An 8,956-nucleotide genomic window follows, 5' to 3' on the forward strand; every position below is an offset into this window, starting at 1 on the left:
GCAGTTTCTCGCTACATTGAAGACCCATGCTTTTTGGTCGGGTTGTTGTCTCTTTGACACATTCCCCATTTCCATTCTTAATTTCATAAACCCTATCTTCAAATGGAAAGTTTTAATCTCTTTCTAATAACCATATGGGAATAAGTTGTCATAACTTTCAAGGAATTTCGTTATGATTTTGATTGAAATGTCGTCCGTAAAATTTTCGTAATGATGATTTCAACTTCACCACTTTGAACTCTTGGTTTTATAACAGCAGGTAAGAAGCAACCGTCTATCAAAAAAATCATGATAGGAAATGCAAGCTCCGAAATATTGTATAAACGGGAAGATATACACTAGTTAACTCAATCTATAAAGTGTCTTCAGCTGGCAAACTTTAGTTCAGTCACAGCTTTGTAAATAGCTGTTGTTTTATGCACAACACATTGCAGGGATTTGAACACGTTTTAAATATAAATCAATGCTCATTACGTTAGGAATCTGGATACTGGCTCATTTATTTCTTTTCTTTTTTGAAGATTTTCTATATTTTATTTTATTTGTTTTCGTCCTTTATTCTTTATACTTTATCAGTTATGCCTAGTTTTTCTCTATTCATTATTTTTCTTAACTTTTTGTTCTGCATTGTTTGTCCATTATTCTTATACTATAAATCCCTTCCAGACCCTCATGTCCAGTAATGTATTGTTTATAAATACTTTGATATTTAAATAAATACGCGTAACTATTATACTATAAAAGAGGGACGAAAGATACCAGAGGGACAGTCAAACTCATAAACCGAAAATATAATAGTCCCAGATACAACATTATCTGTTTGTGTAAAATTGCACTTTAATGTTGCAAAAAAGAAATTTTTGCCACAATTATAAAAACAATGGAGACACATGAAGTATAGTTCAATTCTAAAATAATGTCGGAGTATGTTTCAAATTGCAAATTAAGTTGAAATTATAAGTTGAAATCATTTTTTATCCATTCATGCAGTGTACACAATAACTTTAATGTTTTATTTCGAAGAAAGATATCAGAATCTTTTTTCAATGCTACAGTACCTCCTGAAATGGCCATTTTTTCATATCCTGCCCAATCTTGAATTTTATAATTACTTTACCATAAATAAGAAATCGGAAAAAAAGTTAAGACAGGAGTTTCGAGTAAAACGAAAGGCAGGATGAACAACTTAAAGGCAAACCAAATTGCAGGATAAACTAATAAAAAATGCAGGACCTAATAAAGTGAAAAATAAAAGGAAAGACAGAGATTGCACTCCTTAAAAAAATCAAATGGTAGCTGTTATCTTCCAAATTTTTAAGCGTCGCCGTTATCTACCATCTATTTTGTGCAGATATCGTGCGGTGTATGAAAAAAAAATCTGTACGTGTGGAGAATGTAAAATTGGCATTGCAAATTATTTTAAAATATTTTTTTCCTTACAAAATGACCGTCTAAACAAGGTTATATTGAAGCAGTGTTATTTGCATCTTGTTGTTTTTTTATTTAATTTAAAAGTATTTACTAAAAATTACTTTGAGAAAACCGGATCAACATGATCAAGGTATGGCAAGATATTTGCTGCTGCTATACTAGAATATTACTTTTGTTGGAACTGGCCAGATATTTCCTGCTGCTATGCTAGGATTTAACTTTTGTTGGCACTGGCATATTTGCTGCTGCTATGCTAGGATATAACTTATGTTGGCACTGGCAAGATATTTGCTGCTGCTATGCTAGGATATAACTTTTGTTGACACTGGTATGATATTTGCTGCTGCTATGCTTAGAAATAACCTTTGTTGGCACTGGCAAGATCTTTGCTGCTGCTATGCTAGAAGATAACTGTTGTTGACAGTGGCATGATATTTGCTGCTGCTATGCTAAGAAATAACTTTTGTTGGCACTGGCAAGATATTTGCAGCTGCTATGCTAGGATATAATTTTTGTTGGCACTGGCATGATATTTGCTGCTGCTATGCTAGGATATACCTTTTGTTGGCACTGGCATGATATTTGCTGCTGCTATGCTAGGAAAAAACTTTTGTTGACACTGGCATGCTATTTGCTGTTGCTATGCTAAGAAATAACTTTTGTTTGCACTGGCAAGATATTTGCTGCTGCTATGCTAGGATATAACCTTTGTTGACAGTGGCATGATATTTGCTGCTGCTATAATAAGAAATAACTTTTGTTAGCACTGGCAATATATTTGCTGTTGCTATGCTAGGATATAACTTTTGTTGACACTGGCATGATATTTGCTGCTGCTATGCTAAGAAATAACTTTTGTTGACACTTGCAAGATATTTGCTGCTGCTATGCTAGGATATAACTTTTGTTGACACTGGCATATTTTCTGATGCTATGCTAAGAAATAACTTTTGTTGGCACTGGCATGATATTTGCTGCTGCTATGCTAAGAAATAGCTTTTGTTGACACTGGCATGTTATTTGCTGATGAATTTCTTATTCCAGGAATAGATTAACTTAGCCGTATTTGGCACAACTTTTTGGAATTTTGGGTCCTCAATGCTCTTCAACTTTGTACTTGTTTGGCTTTATAACTATTTTGATCTGAACGTCACTGATAAGTCTTATGTAGACGAAATGCGCGTCAGACGTATTAACTTATAGTAAGTATTTACACAATAAATAAAATATCATACAATTTGAGATAAATACCTAATGAAAAAAACAAATGAAAAAAAAAAAAAAAACATATTTAGATAATCACACAATACACAGATTCTAGAATACACAACATAAACCCAATGTTTTTCAATCAATTCAAAATTTCGTCAAAGTATTAAAGACTTCTATATAAAGGAATGATTTTTATAATAGGTCTGTATCTTGAAAATGCTGTGCTGTAGCGTGTAAGGAGTTTCTTGATCTGCAGTGCAACTACTTCCGGTTTGTCTAAAGTTTTAAATTTTACAACACTCATTGCACACAGACAATTTTGGTGATCATATGTTTAACGTTTCAGACCATAAACCAATTAGATGCTCGTTTGCCCTATCGGACAATGCACTCTATGTATCTAAAGACGACGATCTTACTGATCATGAGCGTATATTATGGACTAAAGCAGTACAGAAAGGTGCTAAAACCGATAATTCTTTGCCGTAGCATATGAAAGGTGCATACATCAGTGAAATAAATCGTAAAATTGAAGAATCTGCTGAATGTGATCAACGTTTTGTATGGTCTGTGATAAAAAGTGGCGAAAAATTATCGCATTGTCAACAATTCAATATTAGCCGTATTCAACTTATTTCTTTAGACGAAATACGTGACGATATGGTGACTTATTTCCAATCTGTATTCAGTTTCGACAGCAGCTTGATCAACCCTGTGAAAGAAAAAGCTGTAATTATAGATTATCGCTATTTTTTGCATTTTTAATTTGATCTTTTTTGGTGATATATTTTGATATCATGCTACTCGCTTGAGATGAAAATTATCGCTAGAAACTAAGCAGGCATGTGGCGTTGCTAACGAAATTGAAATGAAATTGACAACTTTGTCATAGGTAAAATAGCGATAAACAGATTATCATTGGTCATCTCACTGTCAGTCCGTCCGTTCGGCAGTTCGTCCCGCTTTCAGGTTAAAGTTTTTGGTCGAGGTAGTTTTTGATGAAATTGAAATCCAATCAATTTGAAACTTAGTACACATGTTCCCTATGATATGATCTTTCTAATTCTAATGCCAAATTAGAGATTTTCCCCAATTTTCATGGTCCATTAAACATAGAAAATGATAGTGCGCATGGGGCATCCGTGTACTTGGAACACATTCTTGTTTATCTAGTGTTCATTCAGATCTTCTTAGACAAATAGACGAAGGTCCTTACGGAAGTATGCTATTCAATCTTCGTGTAAGTAGTAATCTACAAATGTATCTTCAACTTCATAAGGTATGAAAACTTTAATAAACATTTGTCAAACATATAGTGAAGCTGTGGGATTCCAATTTTCATCAGCAAAAGGCGAAGTACTGAACTTTTGTTCTTCAAAATGTGCTACCATCAGTCAACCATTGAAACTTTACGGAGCGGACATTCCAGTAGAAACATCAACCAAGCATGTTGGAATTATATATTGATAAGACATGGACCTCCTTTTCGAGATATTTGAGATTTTAAATATGGCGGGAAAAGGCTAACTCAGACTTTTACCTTATATTCACATTGGTATTATTTGGGTCTCAAAACAAAAGAAAGAAAATCAAGAATCTATAATGATGGAAAATTGTATGTCGGAAAATGAAAATAAAATAAAGTAAACTTAGAGAAATAAACTAATAAATAAATAAAATTGAATTATATTACATGCTTAAGCTCTAAGACAAAGTAGGTGACGTAAGATTAAGTTATAAATAGTTTCGTCTTTTTGTAAATAATATAGTTAATCTCATTTCTAGAGTTCTTTTGATCATAGCTATTAATCTGACGTTGAGAAATAAATTAAATAAACTGTCATCTTTTAAAAGAATAAAAATGTTTGTAATTTGCCGTAGGAAAATAACCCTAAAAGTATTTCTATTGTCTACTTAATAATTCTATAAAGTAAGTAAAGATTTTGATAATCCTTTAATTGCTTTTACGTAACTAAATAAAATATATGTCAATCATAAACATCTATAACATAAAAAGAGAATAGTTGACCAATAAAAAGTAACTTTAGAAAATTCAAAATTGACGCTAAAATTTCATAGGTGAATAAAATAATTCCAATCAGCACGTGATGTTGGGGTTAAAAAGGGAAGACCGCAACCTCCCAACATCACATATCACACTTACATGTAGATAGCTGTTTGGAATAAATAATTGAAACATCATTGTATTTTATTCACCAGGTATGTAAATTGTTAAAGTATAAACCATTTTCAAATGAATTTTAAAGTAAGAATTTATCTTCTGATTTAATAACTTTGATATTTAAAACTTAACTTAAATTTATAAAAGATTTCCATTAACAGATATAAGTTAAAACAAAGTTAACTATTTAAATCAAAGATCACATATCACACTTACATGTAGATAGCTGTTTGGAATAAATAATTGAAACATCATTGTATTTTATTCACCAGCGCCGGTAGTCGAAAGGAGAAAGTGTCCGAGATGAGGGACACGCCAGAAGAAGGCATAACATAGACCTGAAATGAGTGAGCTAGCATTCCCCAGATTCTCCGAAAGAAAATAGAATTTCAGTATGCATAAAAACGAGTCACAGTAGTCCCTAGTGGAAGATGTCAGTCCGTCCCGATATTACAGTATTATAAACGTTTTGGAGGGAAAGGGGAGACAACCTGACAGAACAGCGATTCTTCCCCCTTTTCCTGCATTACAGATGGTGGAGCAAGAGGAAAGATTCTTGGTACCTCAAAACTCAAAAACCAGCATTTGGAACTAAATATTGCAAAGAACCAAACTTAAGTGAAAATTTACAAAGGAAGTCTATTTGGAGTTTTTGACAAGAAAATATGCTAAGAACCGAAAAATTGGAAGTTTCTTAAAAGTTTGAACCTGGAACATTATACCTGTTTTATTTGGATAAGCTTTTCGAATCCTATCATTATTCAATTTGTGGAGAAGACATGAAGGAAAATTGGAACACTACAGAAACTGGACTAAAAACTAAATTATCGGACCATTGTGATTATGTTTTCAAAATATTTTGTGAATTGATGTTGTATATATATGTAAATATTATTGGTATGTGTGATTTAAAAAAAATAATTAATTTAAATTCTTTAAAAAGAGCAAGTAAGTTTAACTAATGGAAAATTATTATATAATATGTGAGTTAACGTAATATAAGCGGAAATAGTTTTCAAAATAGGCTTTACAAATACGTAAAAAAAAAAAGGTCTGAATATAAGTGTAGAGAAAAGTTTTTAAATTTTGTTTAAATAATGAATAGGTTTGTAAGATAGGACAGACATGCTTTTAAACAACTTATAAGATTAGTTAGAGCAATAATAATTAACAAAGTAAGTTAAAGGCGTAATTATTAAGGTGAATCTTAATTCCTTTTACTTAACGGGCAAACGTTGATTTGCAAAATCCTTTTGTATATAAGTGAGGACTGAGCAGCGATTTGAAAAACGCTATTAAAAAAATAAGCAATGAATGAAAATGTTAATAAATAAAAAAATAATTTAAATGAATAAATGTGTTGCGAAGAAAGAAAACAAGGAAGGCAAATAGTGTAATGGTCGTTGATAAATAATGAAAGTACAAAGATTCGTACATGAAAATATGAAATAGAACATTGAAGAATTAAAAATGTAATATTATTTGGAAGTTAAAGTTCAGGCGGTTAATATTCATTAAACTGTGAAGGATTAAAAGAAATGCCTCTGTTTAGATGAGAACCATAAAATAATGCCTCAAATTTTAACTTACAAGAGATAAGAGTACATAAATTAAACATCTGATAGAAAATTTGAATAAATATGAAATTTTGGCATTGTGTTTTGCAGCGATTATTTTAATTCTAAGTTGAAATTGATATGTAAATTTCCCTTTAAGAGAAATAAAGGTTGTTTGAGTCGTAAGAATTTTTGGGTATTCATGACACCCTTAAAATTAGTGCTATGTATGGATTCGCCATCCATATAAAAACGTGACTGAAGCAAACATAAATAGTCTCTTTAAGATTAATTTTGATATAAATTGAAAAAAACTTAATAGGTAATCAAAATGTTGTAGAGTAATTATACACTCTGTTAAAACTTGTCTAAATAAGAACTAAAGCAGTGTAGTAGTAGTTGAGAAAAAGTATTTAAGTCATGTACTTTGAGGGTATGACTCACGATAGAATTTGGAGTCGGAGCAAACTACCAAAGAAAACGGGCATACGCCGAAAAATGGGTATGACACCGAGGTAGATTTGGAGTTCGAGCAAACTATCAAGAATGTGGGCTTATCACCTAGTAATTTGATTAAATACATAGACGATAAAAACTGCTTAAATATGAAAAATAAAAAAAGACACATAGAACGCCTTTAAGCCTGTCAAATAAAACAACACCGTTGAAAGAAAGATAAATAGAATCCATCTACAAAATAAAAAGCTTTGAAAGATCTTGTCCTATGAATAGCGCTTTGAAATATAAGTATTTAAATAATTTATTTTAAAACAATAAAATGAATGAAAAATTGATAATGCTAAATAAACTGATAAATAAAATTGCGGGAGCAATTTTTTTCGAACAACAGGGATATATAATGATGGAAAATTGTATGTCGGAAAATGAAAATAAAATAAAGTAAACTTAGAGAAATAAACTAATAAATAAATAAAATTGAATTATATTACATGCTTAAGCTCTAAGACAAAGTAGGTGACGTAAGATTAAGTTATAAATAGTTTCGTCTTTTTGTAAATAATATAGTTAATCTCATTTCTAGAGTTCTTTTGATCATAGCTATTAATCTGACGTTGAGAAATAAATTAAATAAACTGTCATCTTTTAAAAGAATAAAAATGTTTGTAATTTGCCGTAGGAAAATAACCCTAAAAGTATTTCTATTGTCTACTTAATAATTCTATAAAGTAAGTAAAGATTTTGATAATCCTTTAATTGCTTTTACGTAACTAAATAAAATATATGTCAATCATAAACATCTATAACATAAAAAGAGAATAGTTGACCAATAAAAAGTAACTTTAGAAAATTCAAAATTGACGCTAAAATTTCATAGGTGAATAAAATAATTCCAATCAGCACGTGATGTTGGGGTTAAAAAGGGAAGACCGCAACCTCCCAACATCACATATCACACTTACATGTAGATAGCTGTTTGGAATAAATAATTGAAACATCATTGTATTTTATTCACCAGGTATGTAAATTGTTAAAGTATAAACCATTTTCAAATGAATTTTAAAGTAAGAATTTATCTTCTGATTTAATAACTTTGATATTTAAAACTTAACTTAAATTTATAAAAGATTTCCATTAACAGATATAAGTTAAAACAAAGTTAACTATTTAAATCAAAGATCACATATCACACTTACATGTAGATAGCTGTTTGGAATAAATAATTGAAACATCATTGTATTTTATTCACCAGCGCCGGTAGTCGAAAGGAGAAAGTGTCCGAGATGAGGGACACGCCAGAAGAAGGCATAACATAGACCTGAAATGAGTGAGCTAGCATTCCCCAGATTCTCCGAAAGAAAATAGAATTTCAGTATGCATAAAAACGAGTCACAGTAGTCCCTAGTGGAAGATGTCAGTCCGTCCCGATATTACAGTATTATAAACGTTTTGGAGGGAAAGGGGAGACAACCTGACAGAACAGCGATTCTTCCCCCTTTTCCTGCATTACAGATCTTCTAAAAAATTGGTAAATGACCTTTCATTAAATAGGTGTTATGGGGCAAAATATTTTACATTGTATTGTATGGAAAAACACCAAAGAGTCCGAACATTTGACACAAATTCCTAAACCTCACCTAAGTACATCCTTAAGAGCGAAATTTTGGAAGGACGTATAAATCCGACTGTGTTCAGTATTTATCTAGACAATCTTACGTCATCCACATTCACAGCAACACTTTTGTCGTGTTATACGGAATATGATCTGGATGATGATAACAGTATTTTTTTTCTCAAAAACTTGTATAACACATGTTCATCGAATGTGTAGCGTTTTTTATAACAGTTAAACTACCTTCAGAAATATTACCATTTACTTCAAAGTGACATTCAACTGTTTCAATCACTTTAACTAATATGTGACATTTAAATCATTCAATTACTCTAATGTCTTGATCAATATGTAAATATTATTATTGTACAAAAATTGCTACTTGCAAAATCTTCGATCAGAAGGAAATAAAGTAAACATACACAGCGACGCAGATGTCCAGATCCGGAATTTTCTTTTAAAATATATTCATATACACGGCCGACACTCGGCTAACCGGTTAGC

Source organism: Mytilus edulis, chromosome 13 (assembly GCF_963676685.1).
Source record: "Mytilus edulis chromosome 13, xbMytEdul2.2, whole genome shotgun sequence".
NCBI classification, from domain to species: Eukaryota; Metazoa; Mollusca; class Bivalvia; order Mytilida; family Mytilidae; genus Mytilus; species Mytilus edulis.